Consider the following 13674-nt stretch of genomic DNA (forward strand, 5'->3'; position numbering starts at 1 on the left):
TTTTTTGTAAGAGCTTTCCCAAAGGACAGGACTCCTGGAGGCCTCCCTTCTGCCCCATTTTCTCTCCTCCAGCCTCTGCTCTCTGGGGCCCAACCCTACTCCCCATTCTCACTAAAGCTGAAAGTCATTTCTTATAATCACTTCTCCTTAGCATAAAAATACAAATACATGGCACATATATTTATTTTAGAAAGGGCAGGAAACATGCCTATTTCCATTCCGTTTACCAAGCAACCAAAGGACTCTAAATAGCACACCCTAATGTTTGGGCTGGTTGGTTGGGGCTGTGATTTGCGAGCTCCTTCTTGGCTCTGCTGACTTGACTCTTGTTGAGGACACTGCAGTTGAGTGCCTTGGTTATATCCCCTCGTCCTTTTGGGAGATTAGGGGTTTGGCTCCAGTGCCTTTTAAGTGGACCTTGTTCTCTCAACAGACCTTGACCACTGCAGTGCTTGCTCCTGGAAGGATGGGAAGAAGGCGCCTACATGTCATGTAACTCCCAAACAACCGCCGGGGGAAATCACTCAGCTTTAGAACTTTTTCCTTAGCCTCCCAGGTAGAAGGGAGCATAGATCTTGGGGGAGCCCACTTTTCCTTTCCCATGGGAATTAGGAACTCAGGGACTACAGGGAGTAAGGTAGGATGAGGAGATGGGGCTGAACAATGACCTTGGAGAATGACTTTGGGATTCACGACAGAATAATCAGATGAAGCTCTGAGAGGTAACCAGATTTCAATCAGATAAGAACTGTGCAGTCCCAAAGGATGAGAAGCATATAAAAGAATGCAGGATTCTTTAGACTTAGATCTTAGAAAAATATAGTTACATACCTTAAGGGTCAAATAAATGCAAAATCAGGGGTGTGCCCAGGATGAGGGTTATAGACAGCTGTAGTTTGAAACTTGTAATCGATCACTTGTATCTAAGAGAGTGGTCTCCTCAGCAACCTCCACCTTTAAGTTAGGATATTAGAGACAGGAGATAGGGCCTGGGCCTGACTGGTTCATAGAGTCACCAGTGAGGATTCAGTCAGCACGCGCACAAAATCTCTCAATGATAGCAGTCTCATAGGCTATTCTATAGATTGGAGGAAATTATCTCCCTTATGGGTAGACATCTTAGTGGCGCAGGGAAAGCTTAAAATTCAGCACACGAATGTTTAAGGGAATCAAAACTGTAGTTTTAATACAGATGGTCCTCAACTCACGATGGTTCAACTTGCAAGTTTTTGACTTTACGATGGTGCAAAAGTGATATGCATTTAGTCGCAACCATACTTTGAATTTTGGATTTTGATCTTTTTTGAGCTACCAGTATGCAGTGTGATATTCTCTTGTGTTGTTGGGCAGGAACAGCGAGTCACAGCTCCCAGCCTAGCACGCAAATACTAGGGTAAACAACTGACACTCTACAATGTAGTATTAAATGCATTTTGACTTATGATATTTTCAACTTACAATGGAGTTACAGGGATTTAGCCCCATTATAAATTAGAGAGTATCTGTCTTTTCAAGTTAAAATAAAATGTGCATATTTATTGTCTTACCTGTTCTGGTTGCTATAACAAAATACCATAGGCTGGGCAGAAATTTGTTTCTCACAGTTCTCGAGGCTGGTGAGGGCCTCCTTCATAGTTCATAAGCAGCCATCCGACTTCTCACTGTGTCCTCTTGGTAGAAGGGACAAGGGAGCTCTCTGGGTCTCTTTTATAAGGACACTAATCCCATTCATGGGGCTCCACCCTCATGACCTAATCACCTTTCAAAGCTGTACTTCCTAAACACCATCACATTGGGGGTTAAGATTTCAACATATAAATTTTGGGCAAGCATTCAGTACATGCCAACGATACATTATATACATGCAAATTTAAAGAGAATTTGTCTATTAGACTAATAGACTATTCTTAATATTCTACTTTTATGTTCGTACTTGAATAATTGGTTGAGATTTGTGATTTTAAATCTTTGTAAGTTTACATATAGATTGGAAATTTAAGAGAATTTAAGCTTTGCTATTTTTTGCGCACTTAATTTTTTAAATCTATGAGTCCCTTTAGTACTTGGGAAGCTTTCTCAGTCAGATGAAGTACTTAAAAAGGAATCGAATATATTAAATTTATAAATGCTGCTTAAAATGTTGAAGAGGTTTAATTAACTAAGTGTATAAATGGGACTGAACATTAATCAAAAGCCCTCTCAAAGCGATTGTTAATATTTGCTAGACTTATAAATAGGATAATAAGATTTCTAAGCTGATTTTAAAAGCTTAAAGAAGAGTCATAAATTCCCCAAACTATATATTTAATAAATCAAATACTAATTTTCAAGACCCAAATAAAGCTATGAGTGGTCTTTTCTGTGCACAGAAGCCACCCTTGAGGACATAAAACCTTTCCTCTAACCAGTGAGTGGGTTTTCAGTGGTGCAGGAAGGAGGAGGGCAAGTGGAAAGTGGAGAAGAGAAAATAGATTTTAGTATCCTAGGGACTGTCTCATTCCCAAGTTCACGTTACTTAGGATGTTCTGCCCAATGCCAAAATGTTCATCTCATGGGGAGAGACTATAATTAAGTCTATGCTTACTATGTCAGGGGTCAGAATAGCTGATGGGTGTTTTTGGCAACTAAGATAGCATGTTAAGTCATGATGGCTTCGGGCTCCTAAAAGCCCCTTTCAGGAAGCCCTTGTAGGTAGAGTTCCACTGTTCTGTTTGCTGTAAGTTATTCCTCAAATCATTATCCCTGAGCAAGAATAAGAAAGGCTGTTTCATGGTGGAGCTTGAAGTTTTTGTCTCCCAGAGGGGTTTGAGAGCCAGTGGAATGTGCATCAGTCAGAATTTTTATTCGCGTCTAACAGAAGCCAGCTCTAGCCAGTTTAAGCAGAAACAAAGCTGCTGAATAGCTACTCACAGAACCATTGAGAAAATCCAGCTCAGAAGTGATAGTGGCCAGAACCACAGTCAAAGACATGGAGTAGAAAAAGCTTGGAGAGAAAAAAAACTGCCAATGCTGAGCCTGAGATGCCAGTTTGGGCCTCTGGTGGTGGGTGCCAACATGGGTATTGCTGTCATGCTACCCCTGGAATGGCCATCAGAAGATTTTCTACTATCCTGCTTTCTACTATCCTGCTAGTGCCTGGTCCAAGGTCTCAGGTAGATGTGCCTGGGCAACTTATGTCATGCACCTGTGCCCCAGCTGCAGGGAAGGCTGGAAAAGAGAATGTGGCCTTTCAGCTTCTGTGGTGGGAAGTGGCTCTGATTCCCTCTGAGACTCACAGCAGTGGCGCGTCAGAGCCAGCTTATGAGAGCCTATTGTTAAAATTTCAGGGGCTTGAGCCAATTATTAAACACGACCATTATTAAAATGTAAGTTGTAGCAGGTGTAGTTCTTTACAACTAAAGCCCCTGGACATTACATAAAAGAGAAACATGAGAAGACTCTGAAAGGAGGAGAGAAGAAGGCAGACCAGCTAGGGATACTGGGACCCAAAAAATACACTGGTGAGTTCCTTGGGATTTCTTTTTGCTTTGTATTTTCCATACTTGGCACTGAAGAAGCTGACAACTAGAAATGCCAATGAGTGCAGACAAAAAATCTCCAATAAAAATCTGCTTTTTCTAGCCAAAGGACCAGGAAAGGAACAACATAGCGAGACAGAAAACTTTCAGACAATAACTTCCAAATATCACAGAAAACTGTGGGACCATCCCCACCTATGCTAACAAAATCTAAATGGAGAGCCTAGACTTCTAGCCTTGAGAGATTGTGACAAGGCACTTCAACACCCCTGCTGCGGTGGTGTCATAGAAGGTCAAGTAGGAGACCTGGACTTTCCTATCCACAAAGCAGGTCTTGGAGGAGGCCTAGTGGAGAGTCAGAACTTTCACCATTGCTCAGCAATTAGAGGCAGAGAGAAAAATTTTATAATGATAAAAGATATAATCCACCAAGAAGACTTAGCAATTCTAAATGTGCATGCACCGAACAACAGAGCTATAAAGTGTGCAAAGCAAAAATTGAACTAAAAGGAAACAGACAAATCACAATTATAGTTGGAGACTTCAACATTTCTCTCTCCACAATTGATAGAACAATTGTTAGAAAATCAGCAAGGATACAGAATTCAACAACACCATTAGCCAATAAGATCAATTTGACATTTATAGAACAGTAATTCCACAGAATCAGAATACACATTCTTTTCAAGTGCTCGTGAAGCATATACCAAGATAGACCATATCCTGGGCAATAAAACAAATTGAAACAAATTTAAAAAATTTAAATCATACAGTTTGTTTTCTGACCACAATGGAATCAAGTTGGACTATCAATAATAGAAAAATCTCCAAATACTTGGAAAGGAAACAACACACTTTTAAATAACCCATCAGTCAAAAAGGAAATTTTGAGGGAAATATAAAAAGTCATTGAACTGAATAAAATTAGAATACGATATGTCAAAATTTGAGGGACACAGATGAGCAGTGCAGAGAGGGAAATTTATAGCACTAAATGCAAACAGTAGAAAAGAAGAAAAGTCTTAAATCAATAAGCTAAGCTCCTACCTCAATAATCTAGAATTAAGATGACCAAACTCAACCAAAGCAAATGGAAGGAAGAAAATAATAAAGGTAAGAGCAGAAATTAGTAAAACCAAAAACCAAAAACAACAAACAGACAAAAAACCCAGAAAAAAGAGAAAATCAATGAAAAAAAAAAAGAGATGATTCTTTTAAAAAGTCAATAAAATTGTCAAACCTCTAGCAAGACTAACAAAGAAAAAAGGAGAAAGGACACAAATTACCACCATTTGGAATGAAACAGGATATCACTACCTAGCCTGCAGACATCAAAAGACCAATAAGGGAATACTACGAACAAATCTGTACATATAAACTTGACGACTTAGAAGCAATGGACCATTTCTCAAAAAACACAAACTGCCACAACTCGCTCGATATAAAATAGATAATTTCAGTAGCCCTATAACATTTTAGGAAATAGAATTCTTAATTTAAAAATTCCCATAAAAGAAATCTCTAGACCCAGATGGTTTCGCTGGAGAATTCTACTAAACATTTAAAAAAGAATTAACACCATTTATACAAAAACTCTTCCAGAAAATAGAAGAGGAGGGAACATTCCTTTATTTGTTTTATGAAGTTAGTATTACCCTGATACCAAGACAAGGCAAAGATAATACAAGAAGAGAAATCTAAGGACCAGTATCCCTCATGAATATGGATGCAAAAAATCTTTTTTAAAATTAGCAAATATAATTCAGCAATATATAAAAAAAATAATACATGACCAAGTAGGGGGTTCATTCTAGAGATGCAAAGTTGTTTCAATACTCAAAGTCAATCAATGAAATCACCGTGCTAAAAAATCATCATATCAATTGATACAGAAAGAAGCACTTGTCAAAATTCAGCATCCATTCATGATCAAAACTCACAGAACAACAGAAACAGAGGGAAACTTCCTCAACATGATAAAGGGTATCTACAAAAAAAATCTATAGCTAATATTATACTTAATGGTGAGAGACTGAATGTGCCACCACGAAGACTGGGGTTGAGGTAAGGATGTCCTCTCTCACCACTCTTGTTCAACACAGTGCTGGAAATTCTAGCCAGCGCAATAGGCAAGAAAACAAAAGAAATGAAAAGCCTACAGAGCAGAAAGGAAGAAATAAAATTGTCCGCATTTGCAGATGACATGATTGTCCACATAGAAAACCCTAAGGAATCTATAGAAAAAAACCAAAGCAAAACGACAAGAACTAATAAGTGAGTTTGACAAGGCCACAGTATACAAGGTAAGCATACAGAAATTAATTGCATTTCTATATACTAGCAATAAACACGATACCAAAATTAAAAATACGATACCATTTTCAGCTACTAAAAGATGTAGAAGGTCTATATCCTGAAAACTACATAAAGTGGACAAAAGAAATCAAAGAAGATTTACATAAATGGAGAAACATACAGTATTCATGGATTGGAAGACTCAATATCATAAAGATGTCAGTTCTTCCTAAATTGATATGTAACTTTAATGCAATATTTATTAAAATTTAAGCAAGATTTTTTGGTAGATATAGAAAAGATTATTTGAAAATTTATATGGAAAGGTATAGGAACTAATAGCTAAAACAATTTTGAAAAAGAATAAAGTGGGATGAATTAGTTTACTTGATTTCAAGACTTATTATATCGCTACAGTAATAAGACTGTGTGGTATTGGTGGAGGGACAGACACATGGATTAATGGAACAGAACAGAGACCTCAGATGTAGACCCACACAAATATGCCCAACGGATTTTTGACAAAAAGTGCAAAAGCAATTCGATGGAGGAAAGATAGCCTTTTCAACAAATGGTACTGGAGCAATTGGATATCCATAGTAGGAGGATACTCTACTTAAACCTTATACCTTATATAAAATGAACTCAAAATAGATCACAGATTTAAATGTAAAACTTAAAACTAGAAAAAATTTAGGAACAAGTGTTTTGAACTCTGTATCTGGTAGATTACTCGTCTCCATTTTGTCTATTTTTTTTTTTTTCCTAAAGCTTTATTCTGTTCTTTCATCTTAGACATGTTTCTTTGTCTCCCCATTTTGGCTGCCTCCCTACGTTTGTTCCTATGTATTAGGTAGGGCTCCTAAGTCTCCCAGTCTTAGTAGAGTGGCTTTATGTAGTAGGTGTCCAGTTGGACCCAGTGGCACAGTCTTTCCTGGTCACCCGAGCCAGGCTCTCAAGGTATGTCCTCTGTGTGGGTTGTGTGTGCTCTGCTATTGTGGTTGAGCCTTGGTTGCTGTTTGCATGTTGATGGGAGGGATTGACCCTTGGGCTGATTGATTGTGAGGACTGGCCAGTGAGAGATTGACCCTATGGAGGATTTACTTTAGCAGGGCTCTGGTGCCTGCCTAGTCTGTCCTTTGGGTGTGTCCTCCTCAGATGCAGCCCTAGGTGGTGCTTCAGCTCTAGGTCTCCAGCTTCGGTGGAAGCAATCCACTGGGTGTACCGGTCCAAGGGCCTCCTGGGAGGGGCCTCTGTAGCCGAGATGACACTCCCAATTCTCAGTGGCCACAGGCGGTTGTGGACCAGGCTGCATCTCTGCCCCTCTTACCAGTCTCCAGGTGACCTCTTATGTGTGTCCCCAGTTGTAGGACTTCTGTTCAGCCAGATCTCAGGCGACTCCCAATGATGGTTGGTTTGTAATTTTGTTGTAATTTTGATGTGGTTATGAGAGGAAGTGAGCACAGCATCTACTTTCTATGCTGTCTTGACCAAAATCAAGTTTGGCAGTTTCTTAAAAACCTAACCATGCAAGTTAAATATGCCCCAGCAATTGCATTCCTGGGCATTTATCACAGAGAAATGAAGACTTATGTTTACACAAAAACTTGTACACAAGTGTTTATAGCAGCTTTATTCACAATGACCCAAAACTGGAAATAACTCAAATGTCCTTCACTGGGTGAATGGTTAAATAAACTGGAATACTAGTCAGTAATGAAAAGAAATGAATTTTTGATATACACGACAATCTATGTGTATCTCCAGAGAATAATGCTGAGTGAAAAAAGCCAGTCCCCCAAAGTTATACACTGTATGATTCCATTTATATAATATTCTTATAGTGACAAAATTGTAGAAATAGAGAACAGGTTAGTGGTGTTCAGGTATTAAGGAGGGAATGTGGGTAGGAGGGATGTGGGTGGACATTAAAGGTCAGAATGGGGGTCATTATTGTGATGGCAATGTTCTATATCTTGGCTGTGTCAAAGTCAGTATCCTTGTTGTGAGATTGATCTCAGAATAAAAAGCTTAATTTTAAAAAGTAAATTATATAAATTCGATTAAATATATTAATTGTATTTAATATTCAAACTTGTCACTTATTATTTTATTACTTTTACTATTATCTGTGTTCTTGAAGTTACTTATGCCTGTTGTATCTGTATAATGGAGAGATTCTAGAATGATGTCCTATTGTGCCTTTCTTCCTAGTAGTGCATTCAGTGACATCATGTTGATAGCTGGAAATCAGCCACAGTGGAAGAACCTACACCATAGGAATGAGCAAATTGGGTCTCCCTCCCTTCATAGTAGTCTGTTAAACTTTTAGCGGGACACCACTGCTTATAAGGTAAGGAATTTCCCAAACATAGGAAGTGAGTTTAGATACTGGATGACCACCCTTAACCCCAACCAAATAACAAATATCTATCAAAAAATGGGAAATGACTCAGATCAGTTGTGAGAGTCTATTTCCTTTTTACTTTGTTGCTATTCTCATCTTACACATGGCAGTTGTAGATTGTGAGTAGAGTGGATGCTAGGGAAAGGAATCCTTGTTGTCAATCTTGTTTTCTGAATATTCAGTAGATAAATGGCAGAATGGTGGAACTACAAAAAATGGAGCCTTAAGAATGCTTAGATACCTTTACATTTTCCCCTAGTCAATGTCCTCTCTACTCTCTATTCATCAAATTCTGATTTTTTCTTTAGCATGCTAATCTAGGGACCACTGGTTTTCCTCTTCCAGAAGACTTTTCTCCCCTGCTTCTCTATTTGGCCATAGGTGGGATGAGAGTAAGGAGAGATGGGCCTGTGGATAGGGATTTGGTCAACCATCCTATCCCATATTGTGGCTATAATGACTGGTCCATTGACATGCACAAACAAGGAGATGCTCGGACACTGAGTATAAGGAGTACTTTTCATTTACTAGGGTTGATAAATTGGCACTGGCAGCATCCATTCTCCCTGCCACAAAATGAGGGCCTCTCTGCAGCCAGAGTGTGGCCAACCCAGAGCTGGGCAGATGTGAGAGAGAGAGAGACAGACAGACAATAGTCTTATTTGGGCTGTATCCCTGGGAGCCCCTGAGGTCCTATTTCCTACAGCTTGTCCTTCCTAGCTAAATTCCATTTTTGGCTTTAGCAAATTCCATTTGAGTTTTTTGGCATGTGCAGCCAAAAAAAATTCCAGATAAGCATCCACTCCTTATAGAGCCTCCTCCGGTCTCCACGGCTTTCCTTCCCTCCTCTCGCTCTCAATCCTTTGCCCTCTATTTGGCATTTATATATGTGGTCTAACACTGCCAGCCACAACCTAAAACCATGGGAAACCCCTTTCTACCTACAGATCTGGTTAACTTACAGATAATCTTCAGAGGGCCTCTGAGCAGGATGCTTCTCTCTGCTGAGTGTCTTTGGATGCTGCAGCCAGCCATGCAGTTGAGTCAGAGGCAGGAGAACAACGTGATTCTACTGTTTTATAGCCTGCAAGAAACATTTGGGCAGGAATATACATTTTTTTTCAATATAGAAGAAACCTCCAAAAATCAAGCCAAATGTTTTGAGAAACATTTTATGGTGGAAACTGATTGGGTGCCCAGACACCTCTGTCTTCGTTTCCCATATTCCTTGATTTATTTTGGCACCAGAACGTCTGTCGTGCTACCATCTAGCCACATGTTAATTTTTTTTTGTCTATGCAAGGGTGTAAACTGCATATGGTTTATTTCAATTAGCTTAATTGTTTTTGGTATTAAATAGCTAATTGTCTTAATTAGCTTCCGAAGACAACGATGCCGACAACGGTAATGACTACATCTTCTCCATATGGTTACAGAAGACGGATGGTTCCATTTCCCATCTTTGGACTGTGCAGGTCTCAGGAGGAGGACCGGGGATGCAGGGGGAGGAAGATTGAAGTCCTCCAGAGAGCTGACCTGGCCTTGGATGCAAAACCTGAATATTAAAAATAAATGAGGAGGTGATGGACAGGGGAATAAAACAGGAGAATGAAGGATTTATGTAGGACTTGAGTCATCTATTTTCTCCATGTTCATACCATGGAGTGATGCTGGGTGAATAATAATAACAACACATGTCATGGTGCCAGCAGGTCGTATTGGCTATGATCTGAAGAGGCAATGTTTGAAGACCAAATTGTGGGACACTGAAAGTGAGAAATGCCCCCTAGTGCTATCTGTCTTAGGAAGAGCTGGTACCAGTCAAAGCCTAGGTGACATTTCTTTGGCAAATCTGGCTTAGATGAAGTTCATAGCTAGTGTCTGGCATATATTAGGAGCTTAATATATGTTTTAATCAGCACCTGCCAGGAAATCCTCTGGGCTCCATCTTCGAAATATATCTAGACCCTGACACTTAGCATCTTCTTTACCTCCACTCTCCTGCTCTGATTCAGCACCATCTTTGACCTTCTTGCCTCCAGCAGCTCCCCACTTATCTCTCTGCAGCTTATTCTTAACATAGCAGCCAAACGAATCTTTTCAGACATAAATCATATCATATCAGTGCTCTTCTCAGAATTCTCTAATGCCTCGCATCTTACTCAGAGTAAAAGCCAGAGTCCTTGAGATGACCTGCAAGGTCCTTCTGATCCTATCTTACCTTTCTGAGCTCAGCTACTCCTGCTCGCCTGCTGCATCTGCACTCCACACGTTCATGCCTTAGGGCTGCGCTGCCCAGTTCCATTCCCACCAGTCACATGTGCTTAGTGAGTGCCGTATGGGATCGTGTACTTACAGAACATTTTCATCATCACAGAAAGTTCTACCGCACAGTGCTTCTTTAGGGACTTGACACTGGCTAGAAAGCTCTTCCCAAAGACATCCCCATGGCAAACTCCCTCAACCCCTGAGTCTCTGCTCAAATGTTACCTTCTCCAAGAGACTGATTTAAAACTCTCAGCCTACGATCCAGTCCCTGCTTTCATCATTCCTGCTCCCCTTGGTCTGTTCTATTATTATTATTTTTTTTTACAGTGCTTAACACCTTATCGCTTATACAATTTAGTTATTTGTTATGCTCATTGCTTATTGTTCATCTCTCCCCATGACCATGTATGCTCTAAGAATAGGGATTTGGGCCAGTTTCGTCCACTGTTGTATACTCAGCATCTGGAACAGTGCCTGGCACAGAGTTGGTACTCATGAAATGTTTTTCAAAGTAATTAGTTAATTAATCAACATATTTATCGAGACCCCACTGCGTTCCAGACTCATGCTAGGCACTGGGGATGCATAGAAGAATAAAATAGATATTGTCCCTACTGTCATGGAGTTTCTATTCCAGTGGGAGAGACAAGTAAACAAATTACGAAATACAAATCATGAAAGTTCTATGAAAGAGACCAATAGGGAGCAAAAATAGAGAATATCATGTGTGTGTGTATGTGTGTTGGGGTGGGGAGACTTTTTGATGAGGACAAGCCAGCTATGTAAGGAAGGGTGGTAGGAGGAGGGGGTTGCAGGGAAGGTTGAAAAGTATTTCAGAGTAAAGAGCATGTGCACAGACTCTGACGCAGGCAGGAATGCATGCCTGGGTGAGTGACTAGTGCTTGGGAGATGACCATGAGTTATGAATCATCATAGATCAGCCAGTGAGAGAGGTCTGCCTTCCATGGCATGCTACTCAAAGTGTGGTCTTGAACCAGCACCATCTGAATCATCTGGGATCTTGTTACAAATACAAATTTATGGAGCCAAACCCAGACTTGGGAATTTGTGCTTTAACAAGTCCTCCAGGTGATCCTGATGCTCACTGTTCTATATAACACCGTACCCCTTTATAGAATCTAAGCACGTAGTGGGCACCTGATAACTGTTGTTTGAATGAATGAATGAATGAATGAATGAGGGGATATATGTAACAATCACCACAGCACCTGTTCCTTTTTATGTTCTCATTCTTTGGCAGAAGCTCAGATGATAATTACCATGAAATACAAAGTGATGCTTTCTTTATTTACTGAGCCAGAGGGCAATCATTAAGGGGAAGAATGAAAGAGAAGAAAATACCTGAGCGTCATAGGAATTCAGAGATTTGGATTTAGAGAGGAGAGCGAAAGCTATTCCTGCTGGGAGAAAGCAAAGGTTTGAGGAGCATGGCTTGATCATGGCAGAGAGGAGGGGGCCACCAGCCGGAAAGGGAAGTAGGTGTGAGAGGAAGTGGGGACGATGCTGGAAGACGGACAGCTCTCGATGGCTGGTGTAGAAAGCACACAGTAGGTAAAGGGAGCTGGTTGCGTGATGTTTTTAAGAAGGTAGTGTTGCCATTTGCAAGGTGGTTGGAGTGACAAAATGTACAGTGGTCTTGGCCTTGCTCTACAGAATGCCTTAGCTACGCATCTAATGTTTAAAAGAGCAGGAAGGCACTGTCACCGTCTAGCATTTTTTATATGCCCCACACTGTTCTAAGCATTTTACATGCATATGCTCATTCAATTCTCACAATTCAATGAGGTAGCTACTTGTATTATTTGCCTAATGAGGGGACTGTAACACAGAGAGGTCAAATAACTTGCCCAGGGTCACCTAGCCCGTAAGTGGAAGAGCTCATATTAAACCAAGGCAGTCTGGTTCCACTACACTATGTTGCCTCAACTACACTATGAGTCCAAAGGAACTTGGTATCACATTCTCTGCCTTGCTGCTCACCAGTCCCCTTGGAAGCCTTGTGGGGGAGGGTGGGCTCCTCGGTACATCCCTCCTTTCTCCTCCCCTCTGGCTCTGTCCCCTCCCTGGCTCCCACTCCTCCCTCCTCCACCCTCTGGTTTCCACGGTCAGCGTGCCAGCCAATTAGAGTTGGTGGAATGCCTTCGTGTGTAGGAAGAGGTGGCTGTGGGGATGGTCCCAGGTCTGGGCAGGGGTGGAATTAAATTTTATGGGGCTTGAAGTTTATACTATCTTGGTAGCCTTCTTTAAGAAAAGGAATACAACAATGTTTTGCTTTTGCAAATTTTACAAAACAATTGACCTTGTCCATAGCAAGGCCTCACTGCCCGCCCAGGGTCTTGGAGGGGGCCACATTAGCTTTGCGGAAGACCCACCTCTGGATCCTGACTGGCTTTTCTGGCCATCCCAGAATGAAGGATGTAAAAGATGAGCATCTTTCTCTTGCTAATAGTGATCTCCTCTTAGAGCAAAGTCAAGTGCTTGAGTATCTTTTTTCTCACCTCCCCAAAGCCTTGTGGTGACCCTATGTCATTTTGGCTTGGGAGAGAGCAAGAAAACTCCACCCTGCCTGATTTAGGAGAATAGGGGTTTGTTGATTAATGGGCAAGACCATAGGTAGAGGGCTCTGCAGTGTTCGAGTCCGAAGTTGGGACCCCAGTGCTGTAAATTGGGACATGTGGACTGCTTGCTGAAAAAGGAGCTGGTATTCTCCTGGCTGGACTCCATGGGACAGGCTGCCATCGCCTGCAGTAAATGACTCCACATCTTTCCCCTCTGCTGGCTCCGTTCTTATTTTATTCCATTCCTGTGTACATTTTGCAGGCACGGTTCAATCAGGGAGTGGCTTGGCTGTAGCCTCGTTAAGGACCTGGCTCTTTATATAAGTAATTTAGCAGGTAGCAAAGCTACGTATACAGCTTCTCTAAACAAGTCTATGCCCAAATCTCATTTGGGCTGGCATGGTTATGCTACAAACCTGGTCTGGCCCATCCTTAGTACGGGGACATGATCATAGTGGCTTGAGGAGCATTAATTGAGAGGTTTGGATAGGTTTCAAGGCAGGAGAGCTAGAGAGACAAACCAGAGGTGGGGTAGGCACCCAAAGGTAAGAGATGAAGGGTAAAGTGGGGAGTTGTGCCTGGAGATGGAGAGTAAAGCTCAGACATA

This window comes from Pteropus medius, unplaced genomic scaffold (assembly GCF_902729225.1).
Source record: "Pteropus medius unplaced genomic scaffold, Ma_sr-lr_union100, whole genome shotgun sequence".
Classification (NCBI taxonomy): domain Eukaryota; kingdom Metazoa; phylum Chordata; class Mammalia; order Chiroptera; family Pteropodidae; genus Pteropus; species Pteropus medius.